The 13,901-nt window shown below is 29.5% G+C and overlaps 1 protein-coding gene across 2 annotated transcripts in view; it reads left to right on the forward strand.

The window, feature by feature from the left end:
* The first annotated feature begins 10,172 nt into the window (after positions 1-10,172).
* LOC123268928 (voltage-dependent calcium channel gamma-4 subunit) overlaps positions 10,173-13,901 on the forward strand; it is a 56,218-nt gene continuing 52,489 nt past the window's right edge. For both annotated transcript variants that reach the window (XM_044734390.1, XM_044734389.1), the window contains exon 1: positions 10,173-10,623. The gene's annotated coding sequence lies outside the window, so the exon portion shown is untranslated. The remainder of the gene's footprint in view (positions 10,624-13,901) is intronic.

The raw sequence follows: 13,901 nt of genomic DNA on the forward strand, positions 1-13,901 counted from the left end.
AGGTGGACAAGAACCTAAATGATTACTTGTTGAGACATTATGGGAAATTTTTTTTCATGGTGAAAAAAACCTATGATCTATGAATTTTCTTAAAGATAGCTTTTATTTTGACAAAAAAATACATGATAAATACTCATTTTAAATGAGTTTAAAAATAACACAAAAAAAACTTGACAAAATGATATACACTACTAATAAGTAGATTTCACCAATCACCTAGAAATTGAGATTGGACATTTTTGATACATATATATTGCTAATTTATAACAGTTACTGTTAATATAAATATTTTTAAGCTATTAGATGTACAAAACTACGATGGTATAGAAAAATACATCTGATATTTAAAAAAATTTTTATGTTATTATTGTGGTTAGTGGTAAGGAAATAGATTATACTTTATTAATTTATTTATATGAAACAAAAAATATGAGTAATCCGAAATAAAATATAGATTAAATGCTTTATGAGTCAAAATCCTCTTATAATGTGAGAGTATTTTTTCATAAAAAAGTTTGATAATATTACGATTTTTTTTCCTTGGTATTTTCTTGTGAGACATCTAGTTCTTTGAAAATTTTGTATTGGAGGAATATTTTTATCTGTGGAAAAAACCGATTTGAAATATCTAATCTTAAAAAAACCCAATGAGAAATGTTGTTATTTGGCTTATCTTTGGAACGAAAATATTAATTTTTATAAAGATAAAAGATGTTTTTATTAAAAATTTTTTAATAACTAGAAGGAATAATCGAATTTGAGTAGAAAAGTTATTGAACACTAATGAAATAAATCAGTGCTGCCAATCATTTTAGTTGAGAAAAATTGGTATCGATAGGGAATACTTTCCAGTTATATCGGCGATCGATACTTGGTATTGATCATTTTTACGATACCGACATCAGTACCTGAATAGTTGATATGTTGGAAAAAATATTAATACTGGCGATAATACTTAATAACTACTTAATTTGAAAATTTAATCAAAATTGAAACCCGAATAACTTGTTATTCTAGTGATGAATCGTAATTTTTTATAAAATATATGGTAATTATGTAGAAGTGAGGCTCGATCTATTTTCAGCTATGAAAAATCAAAAAATTAAGATTTTTGCTATTCTTTTTTTAAATTGTTCCACCTTCGATGCATATGAAAAAAAATATTAATATTAAAAAATAAATGAAAATGAACCTTTAAATTACCGATCAAATGTTAAAATTTCAATTCATGGACTTTTTTAAATTAAAAAATCTTCATAAAATTACATTTTTCGAAAATCAAATAATTCTTTATCTCAATTTCGCCAAAGAATAAAACATGTTGAAAAAAAACATGGATTTATCAATTTGTTGATTTAGAATAAATTTTTAACAAAAAAAAATTTTTTTTTCACCAAAATCGAAAAAAATTAATTCTTACACGTTAAAAAATTTTGTATAATAATAAACATTAACACAAATAGTAAAAATAACATAATAGTATGTCAAAAACTATCTATAAATATAATATGCATGAAAAATTTGACACATTAAAGTTAAATTAACCCCTAAAATGTTAAAGTAACACGAAAAAAACATTAAGTCTACACAATTACACAAAATTTTTCAATGAATAGAGTTAGGCAATGATAAAGAAGTATAAATTATAGCTAAAACGTGTCAGAAGTTTTATTTTTTTTTGATTTATCAAAAACTTTTGCAATTGGTGATTCATACAAATACAATAAAATCTGTGCAAAATATGATAATATCTATTATTTTATTGATATGAAATAAAAAAAAACTGTTCAATTCCTATCAGATTCTTTCTTCTCATTATTACTGTACTGAACAATAGACTGCACAAATTGATTTTTACATTACCCGAAAAACATTCCTTTTTTTCGATCAATGCATCATACAAAAAAAAGAATGCTTTTAAAAACACTAGATTATAACGAAGTGATAAATTAAATGTTGCCATTAATTTTGATGGTAGGTAACATCAGTATTTTCAACAAAGAACAATAGTGGAATAAAAAAAATTAGATTACAACGGTGGGCTATACTGTAATAAATGAGTTACATTATCATAACGAAAAATATAATATTCGGAGAGTAGAATAACAGCTTAAAATAAAGCCCTTTATCTAGAAAAGAATAAACCGCCTTGAAAGATTCTACGATTGTTCCTATTTCCTTTTTTATCATTTTCTCCTTCTCAGTGATCGTTTCTTATCTCTTACACTCAGTGCTATATCGGTGCTAGTTTTTTATTCCAAAGGGAAAACTCCTTCACCACATTACTCAGGCAAGGCTTCATCAAAATCGTAATCGTTTAATCCAATGTATGTTTTATGTTTTTAACTTTGACTAGAATTTGAAGTTACATTTTTTTGAGATCGATTTTAATAACGTTAAAAAAATACATTTCTGCGGCGTTTCTTATATTTTTTCATATTTTTTCTACGTCGCAGTGTATTATAAATAGATTCAATATACATATATGTATATTGCATCTAAAAATATCAGACGTGGTACAAGAGTAATCTTCCAGAACCGAAACGTTCAGAGCTTTAAAATGGTTTAATAATTTTGAAAATTTTGTATTCTAAATTGTAATCCAACGACATTTAATTGCATACAATTGGAATTTATTTTTAGACAATACTAATATTACTATGATACTAGTTCGCTAGTATAATCGTATTGCGAAACATATCAAGAAAAATAAGCAATTTACTATCTTATCAATTAAGAAATAATGTTATTTAAATTGAGGCGTTTTTAAACTGTGAGAAAGTCACGCTAAAATACAAATTTCCATGAAAAAATATCGATATCTTTAAATATCTTCTAAATTTAGATATCTTCTAAATTTAAAAAATTAAAATGTGAGGAATTAGTGAAATATAGTGGACCCAATAATCCAGCTCTAAGTTTTTTTACTGTCCATTTGTATGATTAAAATTTTCCTGTAATTCATTTCAAAACGTTTAAACAATCAATACAGATGCAAAAAAAATCTGAAAACCGATTGACCTGGTGGGCCATTCCTGGAACTTGCCGCTATATGCAAAACGCTCGAAAAATATCTATTCCGAAGTTGTGATCTCTTCGAGCTCAAAAACACAACTTCTATTCTTTTTCGAGCTCTTCGAGCTCAAAATTCTAGTGGTTGTTGAAAACATACTTTTTTAAAAGTTTTTAATTGCGAAATACCTGCGGTATATAATTTATACAAGTAAAAAAAATTTTTCTGTTTTCTGAGTTAACCTTGAAAATGTGTTAATAAAGATGTACCAAATGACACAACTATTCGACCTTTGTCAAATAATAAATCACAAGTCTTATAGTCTTTAATACAGATTTGTGGGAAAAAATATTACTTAGATTATGAATTGACTCGTTGGTTAGATTGAAAATCAAACAAACAATTGTTTTCGTGCGACCTAAAAATAACAAAGTTACGAAGAGTATTAAGTTGGATTACAACATCGGGAAACAGACGAATTCATGACATGTAGAGCATATGAACAACTACATAATAGTTGTGCAAAAAAAGTTACATGGATATTCAACTCGGTTATAACACTTGGTGAGTCTGTAGCTGAATTTCTCCGATAGTTTTCAATAGTTGCTGCGGTGCACATATGTCATGAATACGATGCACAGGTACACGGAGAAAAAAGTATTGCTATTACCACAATACAGTATAGTGATGATCCCGATCCCCGCATGACTATACTTTAGATGCGCAAATGCCCAATCTAGTGGATCGTGATTATCACGATCCACATGGATTCGGATATCGAGTGTCTATATTGCTATGGTTTATAGATGATTAGTTGTCTTGAATTAAATATTAATTATATTTTATTGCAGATTATTATTTTTTTGGTATATTATTGTTATTAACCAAAATACAAATTCCTTTTGTAGCTTGATTAGTTAAAAATTTTTGTGTAGATTATGACAGTCAAGAATTGGGTTAGGTTTAAAAATGTTTAAATAATGACTACAGCAGTACTGTTGGAATTTATCTCATATGACTTTTTTTTTTATTTTTACAAATATTATTATTATTAGTCAAGAAATTTGTATTATCGAAGTATTCATTTAAAAGAGGCAAATATTTTTATCATAAGAAAAAAATTTTTAATGGAATTTTTACTCTTTTATTACTGTACATATTTCATACAATAACATATTTTTGTATAAAACAGTATGGGATCAAATCATTTATGCTAAAAAAGACTTTTATGAAAACAAAAATTTCATTTATTTAATACAATATATAATGTACATTGTTTTTCCTTATCAAAGCAGTAGAATTATATACAATAACCACGGACACAGCATTAACACAGTTAACATAGGAAGATTTATTTCTTTACTAGCCTTCAAAAATTGACACAAGTTTTTCAAGATTTCATGTAATTATCACTATTTCATCACCAAAATTGTAAACAAATCCACTCGTAAGTTTCAGACTTGGTTATGCGTGGTGGCGCTGAAGGCGTCGTGGATCGTGATAATCACGATCCGTTTCGCCGTAGTAAGGATACGTTTCTCTATGATCACAATACGTTTTTACATATTCACATACCATGGCAAGTGAATATAAGAATCCGAAGTATCTAGTATATCAGGTTATAATATTGTGAAAATGACAATACTGTTTTGAGCTAATCACAATACTACGTTCACGATCCACTGGATCGCTACAATAGCAATACTTTTTTCTCCGTGTAAATTCAGTACAGACATATAACATATAACATTCTAGCACATATTGAATAATTAAAAAAACAAAAAACTATAAGCGACAGTAAAAAAAAAATAGCGTAAGAATTCTACATTTGAAGTGGTATATAATCAAGCAGCATTTTTGTTTAATGAACATCAATTAATAATTTATACTTGCCAGAAAAAAATAAAGTTTAGAACATTAAAAATAATCCGCAAAAAAGCTTCAGAACTTTTGTGAATATAAAAGTTAAAAAATTCAAATGAGGATAGATTTGAGCTTTTATTAAAACTCCGACATATTAAAAGGAAAATAAGTGCAGCTAGGAATGTAAAATGAGTATTTTTAATACATTCGGTTAGTACATAATTCAGCAACTTTACATCTTTGACTGACTTATATTACAATCTAAATCAAAAGTTATAATTGATGCTCAATATTTCGACTTGTAAATAATAAATAGACTTGCGATTTCTTAAAATAATTTAATCGCATCGTTCTAAACGACTAGATTTTGCAAACTACAATAAAACTTTTCTATGCGAGATGGAAGATAGGGTAAAGATTCCATATACTAATCAGTTTAGATAAAATGAATATAAATACATCATTTGTAATTTAATTAGAAGAGCTTATGAGCTGAAACGATTGTTATGCTTTTTTAGATATGATACTTTGGCTTATAAAATACAGAACAATAAACATTAAAATGTAATAATTATTGAAATCGATGACCGAAGCCATACTAATAGGGGGAGGGGGGGGGGGGGCAAAATGGACCTCTTAAGAAAAAAATGTTGATATCCTTAGTGTTTTTCTCTGGTTTTTTTTTTTTTTTAGTCCCTTGCCAAGTATTTGATCTCAATTTGCTCTGTTCATTAAAAAAAAAAAATTGAAAATGTGGGGCAAAATGGGCCACCTTCAGAAAATTTTTATGAGTTTTCCAGCTCGTTGCACTTTTTTTGGCCTTTTACTGAGTTGATGGTATTAATTTTTTTGCGTATATCGAAATTAAAAAATTGAGAAAAGTGGGGTAAAATGTGCTCCCCAAAAAACTCAATATGTTTCTTACTTGTTTTATATTTTGAATTTTTAACTTCCCCCTGAGAAAATTGAAAATTTTCAAAAATCGGGAAGTTATTGGTTTTACCCCGTTTTTCGAAAATCGAGTTTTCATCAGATCTCGACGTTTTGAGGTCCTAGGAAGCTTCCCTGACTATTCCCGCGAGGGTGTCACTATGTCTGTGTGTGTGTGTGTGTGTGTGTGTGTGTGTGTGTGTGTGTGTGTGTGTGTGTGTGTGTGTGTGTGTGTGTGTGTGTGTGTGTGTGTGTGTGTGTGTGTAAGTATGTAAACCTCTTCTAACTTTTGAACGGTTGAACCGATTTCATCGCGGTTGGTGCCATTCGAAAGGGCTTCGCCAAACTTAGATTTCCTGAAAATTTGAACCGATTCGGACCGATAGATTTTGAGAAATTTGGAGAAATCTAAAAAAAAATAGGAAAACATTTTTTTCAGAAGTGGTTTTTTTGGAATATCTTTTAAACGGCTCTACTGATCGATTCCAAAAACTAATCAGCTCTCAACCTTGAAAAACCACGTCGATCGCATCCAATCCGGTCAAAATCGGTTGATTCGTTCGAGAGATGTCGTGAACGACAGAAAACCGAAAAAAGTGTTTTTACGGTGTTACTCCGAAATTTTTAGTTTGACCAATTGAAATTTAAAAATTCTTTATGAGTCTTAAAAAACTGCGTAGAATGCCGTCAACCGCGTAAAAATCGGTTCATTCATTCAAAAGTTATTGCGGTTTGAAAATTCAAAAAATAGTGTTCTATGAAACTGCTATCAGACTTTTGAGCTTAAAAGCTCAAAAGCATAGAAAAGATATCATTTTGAGCTCGGAGAGCTCAAAACAACACACAGATTGTATTTTTGAGCTCGAAGAGCTCAAAAAAACGGCCATGTATTAACGGAATCAGCGGGAAGTTGCAGGGATGGCCTTTAGGGTCAACCGTTTTTCTAATTTTTTTTATTATGTATTCAGTATAAAAAATTAGGATATCAGTATACCCTAAAAGCCATCCCTGCAACTTCCCGCTAACTCCATACCTAAGCGCTCCACATTTCACGCCAAGAACAATAACAAATCAGGTAAAAAATGTGGGTTTCCAAGCTTAAAAACCGATCAGTTTTTAGAATCGATTGGTGAAGCCAATAAAAATTTATCACAAAAAAAAACAATTTTTTAGAATTTTTTTGACAACGATATCTCACAAATGAATTAACCGATTTAAAAAAAATTAAAGGCATTCTATGCAGTCTTTCTAGAACAGAAAGATTATTTATCATTAACTAAACAATCGGAGTGAAATTTCAAAGATGTGTTAAAAAAATACTTTTTTTAATTTTTTAAAATTAAATATCTCTTGAACCATTCAACCGATTTTGACGTTATTGGCGGCGAGTGAAGTAATTTTTTTAAGCTCTAAAAATCATCTCATTGAATCAAAAACGATCCAGGAATAATTGTCGGAGTTACGTAAGAAAAAAAAAACACTTTTTTCCAAATATTTTGTTCACGATACCTCACAAACGAATCGACCGATTTTGATCGCCTTGACGGCGATAGACGCAGTTTTTTAAGCTTAAGAGCTGATTAGTTTTTGAAACAATTGATTCAGCAGATTAAAATTGATTTAAAAAAAAAAACATTTTCTGAAAATTTTATTTTTGAGATTGCTCAAAATCTACTGGTCCGAATTACCTTTAATAGTATAAAATATCTAGAGGCCAAGAAACTCTTTCGATTGCTGTAAATCCCGTTTGATTCGGTCGAGCCGTTTAAAAATTATGAGAGGTTTACGTTTACACACACACACACACACACACACACACACACACACACACACACACACACACACACACACACACACACACACACACACATACCATCGCAAAAATAGTCAGGGAAGCTTCTGTAAAATAAATAGTTTTTTAATATAAAATATAGTAAATAATGTTGTTATTTAACTCGCGACCTAGTTCGTACTTTACCTATATAATTTTTTCTATAATTAAAAAATTCTAGAACGCGTTTAACTGAAAAATATTCTTTGGTTTTTAAAGTCTAATCAGCCCATTATACCTCCTAAACACTTCGAGAGTTGAAAATGTTGGGGGCCCATTTTGCCCCCAAATATTTTTGGATATTGAAAATTTTAGGGGGCCCATTTTGCCCCTAGGGGCCCCCCCCTTCCCCTATTAGGTATATTGGATAATTTACAGCTGTAATTGTTGGTCAAAGTTTAAATTTATTGATTATGAAGTATTTATTTAATTTCATATAAATTAACCATAAATAAAATTACCAAACACGACGAGGTTAAGTTCTAATGATTAATTTTCACAACTTTCTGACATTTTTGCATAAAATTATTTTTTAACTTCCCGCTAAAAAAATTGAATATTTTCGAAAATCGGAAATTATTGGTTTTACCCCGTTTTTCGAAAATCGAGTTTTCATTAGATCACGACGTTCTGAGGTCTTAGGAAGCTTTCCTAATGATACTTACGATGGTGTCTATATGTCTGTATACACTGAAAAAAAAAAAATTCTTGACTGGAATGTAAATTTTCTTGGCCCAAGAAAATATAAAGGAAGGTTGAAAATTTCTTGAAGAAGTCAAAGTTTCTTGAGCCAAGAAAATTTTTTTCTTGCTCCAAAATAACTTTCGTTTTCCTTTAAATTTTCTTGACGCAAGAAATTTGTTTTTTGTGTATACATATGTACGGATGTGTATGTTGTGCATGTAAACCTCTCATAACTTTTGAACGGCTTGACCGATTTGATCTCGGTTGGCACTAATCGAAAGGGCTTGACAAAACTTAGAATTTCAATACAATTTAGACCAGTTTCAGACCAGTAGATTTTTAGAAATCTCAAAAAAACTACGATAAAAATTATTTTCAAATGTGGTTTTTTTGGAATAACTTTTAAACGGCTTTACCGAACGATTCCGAAAACTAATCAGCTCTCAAAATTAAACAACCACATCGATCGCCACCAGGCCATTTAAAATTAGTTGATTCGTTCGTGAGTTATCGTTGACGAAAAAAAAATGATTTTTTCGAATTACTCCAAAATTTTTGGTCTGGTCAATTTGTATTCAAAAGTAAATCATAGGATTCGAAAAACTGCGTCGAATTCTGTCAAACGTGTTAAAATCGATTTACTCATTCGAAAGTAATTGCAGTTTGAAAATTTAAAGAATAGTGTTTTATTAAACTTCTATCAGACTTTTGAACTCTAAGAGTATGCTCTGCAAAATTTCACTCTTATTTAAGGAAAGAGTCGATTCTGATTGCAGAATTTGATTATATTGACTAAAAATAACGTACTTTCGAATAAAGTAATAAGAGTTATTGATAGAAGATATGAAAATCTTAATCCGTAAATTTTAGAAATCAAATTTATTATTTTTCCCAATCAATGTGATATCAAAAATAAAACTTGAACTAATGAAGAAGAAGATAGTACAAACTAAAATTTCATGTTCCAGAGTAATGTAAAAATCGTCATGTTTTAAAACCTTCCCGGCGTTTTTTAGCGTGCTTATATGATTAACCGCACCATGAAACTCAGCACATCTTATGTCAAATATTTGCTCCCGTCTAGTAATAAGCAAATAGTCGAACGATAAACTTTATCAAGCTAAATCAAACTTAACTTGTTATTCAATAAAATCCTTATCCAATTTGTTTAATTAATATAATTGACCGCTGTACAATTCATTCAACTATACAGTGCAGGATAATTCACCCAATTAATATTCGATTTTCTGGTAGACAAACTTTCAAACAAATAAACCCATTAGCATAAAAAATAACGATAAAATAACAATCGCGCCTATACAATTAAATCAATCAATTATCTATTCATACCTATAATGCTAATTATGTTATATCATAATACAGAATATTAAATGAAAGCGAATTAAATTTCAAGCGTATCCAATCAAAATATGTTATAACCCACAAATGATGAGAATCCGTACACTAATATTGACTATGACTGCTGTTTCAAATCTTTTAGAAGCAAAAACGTGCTAGCGATTCTCATGGGATAACTCAGTCATATCGCGAAATGCATGACAAGAGAGACCATGACTTGAACCATTTACATTTGCGTGAAACCTGGGCTAGGAACGCCAGCTAAATGCACCACCGTGGAGAATAACAACTCGTTGTATATATCGCCAATTGCGCCCTGCATCGTAGAAATCCAGGTGGCGCCCTCGTCCTCGAGAACATCCAGTACGAATACGAATACGAATACGGGGTAGGTAAAAACAGTCCAAGAGCAAAGAGGGGTACAGCGAATAGTTACTTGGTCGTGGTGGTAGTGGTAGAAGGAGGGTTGCTGGTGGTTGTGGAGGTGATAGTGATGCTGGCGGTGGTGGTGGTGGTTGGTGCGGATGATGCGACGACGACCGGGCGTCGACCGGTAGTCGAATTCACTGCCTTGCTTAAGCAACTTATGTTCCATTGCTCAACTTATTTCGTCCTTATGATCTAACTTTAAACAAATATATTTTATTGACTCACTCCCAATTTTCAGATTTTGAAAGTTTATTATTCATTTATTTACTTAACTTTTTTTTTTGGGATTTTATTTTTAGTGATGACTAAATAATTTACAATCGGAATTTTAGTGATCACGTGGATTGTAAGCTTATTTTAAGTATTATTTATTATTTATGATATGTGCCGGTAATTAGTTTTGTTCAAAACAAATATAAATTTTATGGCTAGTTCAAGTTATGTTAACATGAAGAAAAACTTCAAAGGGATGTTTTCAAGCATATTTTCCAGGCTCCCAAGTTAAAAGAAAAGGGTAGGATTTTTTCTCATTAAAAAGTTTGATAAACTTATGTTGAATTACAAAAATTTTTTTTTTTTAATTTAATTAATAACTACGACCATATGTGATGTATTATTAGTTATAATGACTTAAACTTTTTTAATAATTTTGCTAAAGTATTTAAAGAAATACGAACCTCGTGTTGGAACAAGAGGCGCGTGTTGTCGTAAATAACAGCGTCATAAAAAGCTTTGACAAATATGAATGATCAGTATGTGTATAAATGAAAAACAAAATTGAATTATGCGTTATATATTATTATATGTTATATTTAATATTTACCAAAAGGGTCAATTTAAAAAAAGAATAAATAATTATTTGAGTTAATATCTTTGATCATTTATGCGTTAAATGATCATATAATGCCTTTGATCTCGTGTAAAATGTGTTTTCTAGCATGCATATGTGTAGTCACGGCTCATCATGAAAATAGCAGTATCCAGTCTGATGCGAAGTGATGTGATGAAGTCAATGTATTTATAGTATAATGTACAATGTGCATCATTATAGTATTACGTGATGATAATAATAATAATAATAATAATAATAACAATATAGGGGAAAACAACCGTCAATCAGTATTCATGCGGAAACTGACGATAAAAATAATTTTCTTTTTTAATAATTTTACAAAATTAACTACACATTGTTTATTTGAAATAGATTACACGCGCTTTCGCGATTTAACCTTGTTTGTAAAAAGCTGTTAGTTTGCTTATAATAAAAATGAACTTTATGATATCATACTCGTAAATAATTAATATTAAATAGAACTTTTTATAAAGAGAAAATATATTGAATAAGGACTACTCTCTAATTAAAAAAAAAAAATAATAAGCTTACCTGAAAAGAAAGAAATTTTTAATTCAACTATGCATTTACTTTTAAAAAATTCTTATAACTATTTACAAAATAAATAAAAGAAAATACTTGGATAAATTTTATAAGTCTTAGAAAATTGATTTAATTCATTAATTTAAAAAAAAACATATGCGTGGGTGTCTTAAAGAGATAAGGAATTCAATATGTACCTAACGCTATTTGCAAAAATTAAACCCTCAAAGATAACCATTTAAAATTGTTTTTTTTTTTAATTTTTAATTTTTAGTTTATTTCATGATTTTTAAAGATTTGGAAAGCTTTTTGCAGTGGTTGCTCATTCATTTGAATCGTTCTATATATTGAATATTATGCTTTGATACCGGTTTAGTTGAGCCTCTTCCAATGTCGGTGTTTAATCCAAAAATGATAGTTTCAATTTCGGTACTGAATCACTCGTGAACTAATCATCAGAAAAATAATTTTCTTTTTCCTTTTCTTTTACAACTTTTGGGCAGAAAAATTTTTTTATTTCAATAAACTCATTCGAAAAGAGATAAAACACAGGATCAATGTAATTTATTTCAACTTGAAAGTGTTTTAAATAAACCTGCAAAATTTTTTTAACAGAAAATAAATAAAACAAATAGACAAAAATTTTAATCTAAAGTGCAGATTAATACGAATATTTTTTCCATTCTCGCCTTCAACTCGGGTAAGCAATTCCACATGCAGATTAAAATATCCTCTATTTTTTTTTTTGATATTCTACTTCCGTCAAAACTTTCTTGCTAATAAAACAAAAACTTTTTTTATATTTTCCAAAAGTGGCCCTTTTTGATAAAAAAATTCCATAAAAATAGAAGCCCTGCATTCAAATTTTTTTTTCACATCAGTGATTGAATATCAAAGAAAAAATATATTTGAATTTAGTTGAGGTAAAAGATTTTGTTCTGGAGAACTTGAGGAAAAATACAAAAGACATATTTATTGAGAAATGGAATGTGAAACAGTATAGATTGTTTGACATGGTCAACCAAGAGTTTACAGAAAAGCAATCGTTTTATTTTTCTCCGGAAGCTTGAGACGACGACGCGAATCTTTGAATATAAACGAAACTACGGTGAAGACGACGCTTTGTAATTCATGGGCCAAGGGAAGGAAGTCGTAATCCCACACGCTTCAGAGCATCGTCTTGCCCCAAAGACTTTGAACTAGCGAGCTATAGATACCGCATGCATATATTTATATATATATATATATATATATATATATATATATATATATATATATATATATATATATTTTCTTTTTATATTACACTTTGCTCCTTTTCTGTATCAACTTTCTCACTCTCTTTCTCTTTATTTTTCTTGGTACAGTACTTGACTCATGCTTCTCTCGAGCACGTGTCATATCGTAAAATCTGTATGATATCTACGTAAAAATCGTTATACGAGTTTCTTAAAGACATGTCGTTTACGTATCAACATATATATCATATGTGTATGTATTAACTATGTGGTGTGCATAAAAAAAATATTTTTTACCTCTTGAGACAGACACATTGTAGCAGAGTACAGTGCAGGTACGGCGAGGAAATAAAATCTCACGTGAAAGGGGTCAAACGAGGGTAGTTAGCTTGGACTATGACCTAAGGACCTTACAACCCTCACCTCGATGGCCCCTTGTTACTCACGTTGTGCATAAAAAAACATTTTTTTACACTTACTTACTTTTTTATTTTTATTTTTTTTTTAAAGTTATGATTACGGTTTTTATTTAGTTCTTTGTTTGAGAAAAATATTCAATTATTTTATTTATTTTTCCAGTAATTATAGAGGCCAATTAATCTGAAGTTTAAGCTCACTAAGTGTACTTGAAGATGAATTATATTTTACTCTTACTCTTATACTTTACTACTACTAAAGTTAATTTATTCTCAAAATCGAGACTCCGTGACTTGGAGAATGAAACGATAGCCCAGCAATTCACTTAACTTCCTCGTGAATTTCTCGAGATCTTCTGCAGTTCAAACTAAACAATGCAAAGGAGAAGTACTACATTGTTCGTCTTGCTTCTGGATTATGTTTTGTTACCATTATACTCCAAAATTCTAAAAGACAAGTTTATGGAGTAATGTAAGATCGTTTGCTCTGTCGTGGTAAACATTTGGTTGTGTGCCTTTTACTTTAAATATTGTTTATATTTTACGACAATTAACCATGATTCACTATTATTACAATACTATTCATACTTTTAAGAAAAGTAATTACTATAAGAAGATATCGTTTACGGATACATTGTTCAAGTTAAGCATTGATACACTGGAAAAAAAAAATTACTGAGAAATTTTTCTTTGTTCAAGAATTTTTCTTTTGAATCAAGTTAATTCGACAAATAAGATACATTTTCTTAACAATAGAGAGTAA

The sequence above is a fragment of the Cotesia glomerata genome, linkage group LG7 (genome assembly GCF_020080835.1).
Source record: "Cotesia glomerata isolate CgM1 linkage group LG7, MPM_Cglom_v2.3, whole genome shotgun sequence".
NCBI classification, from domain to species: domain Eukaryota; kingdom Metazoa; phylum Arthropoda; class Insecta; order Hymenoptera; family Braconidae; genus Cotesia; species Cotesia glomerata.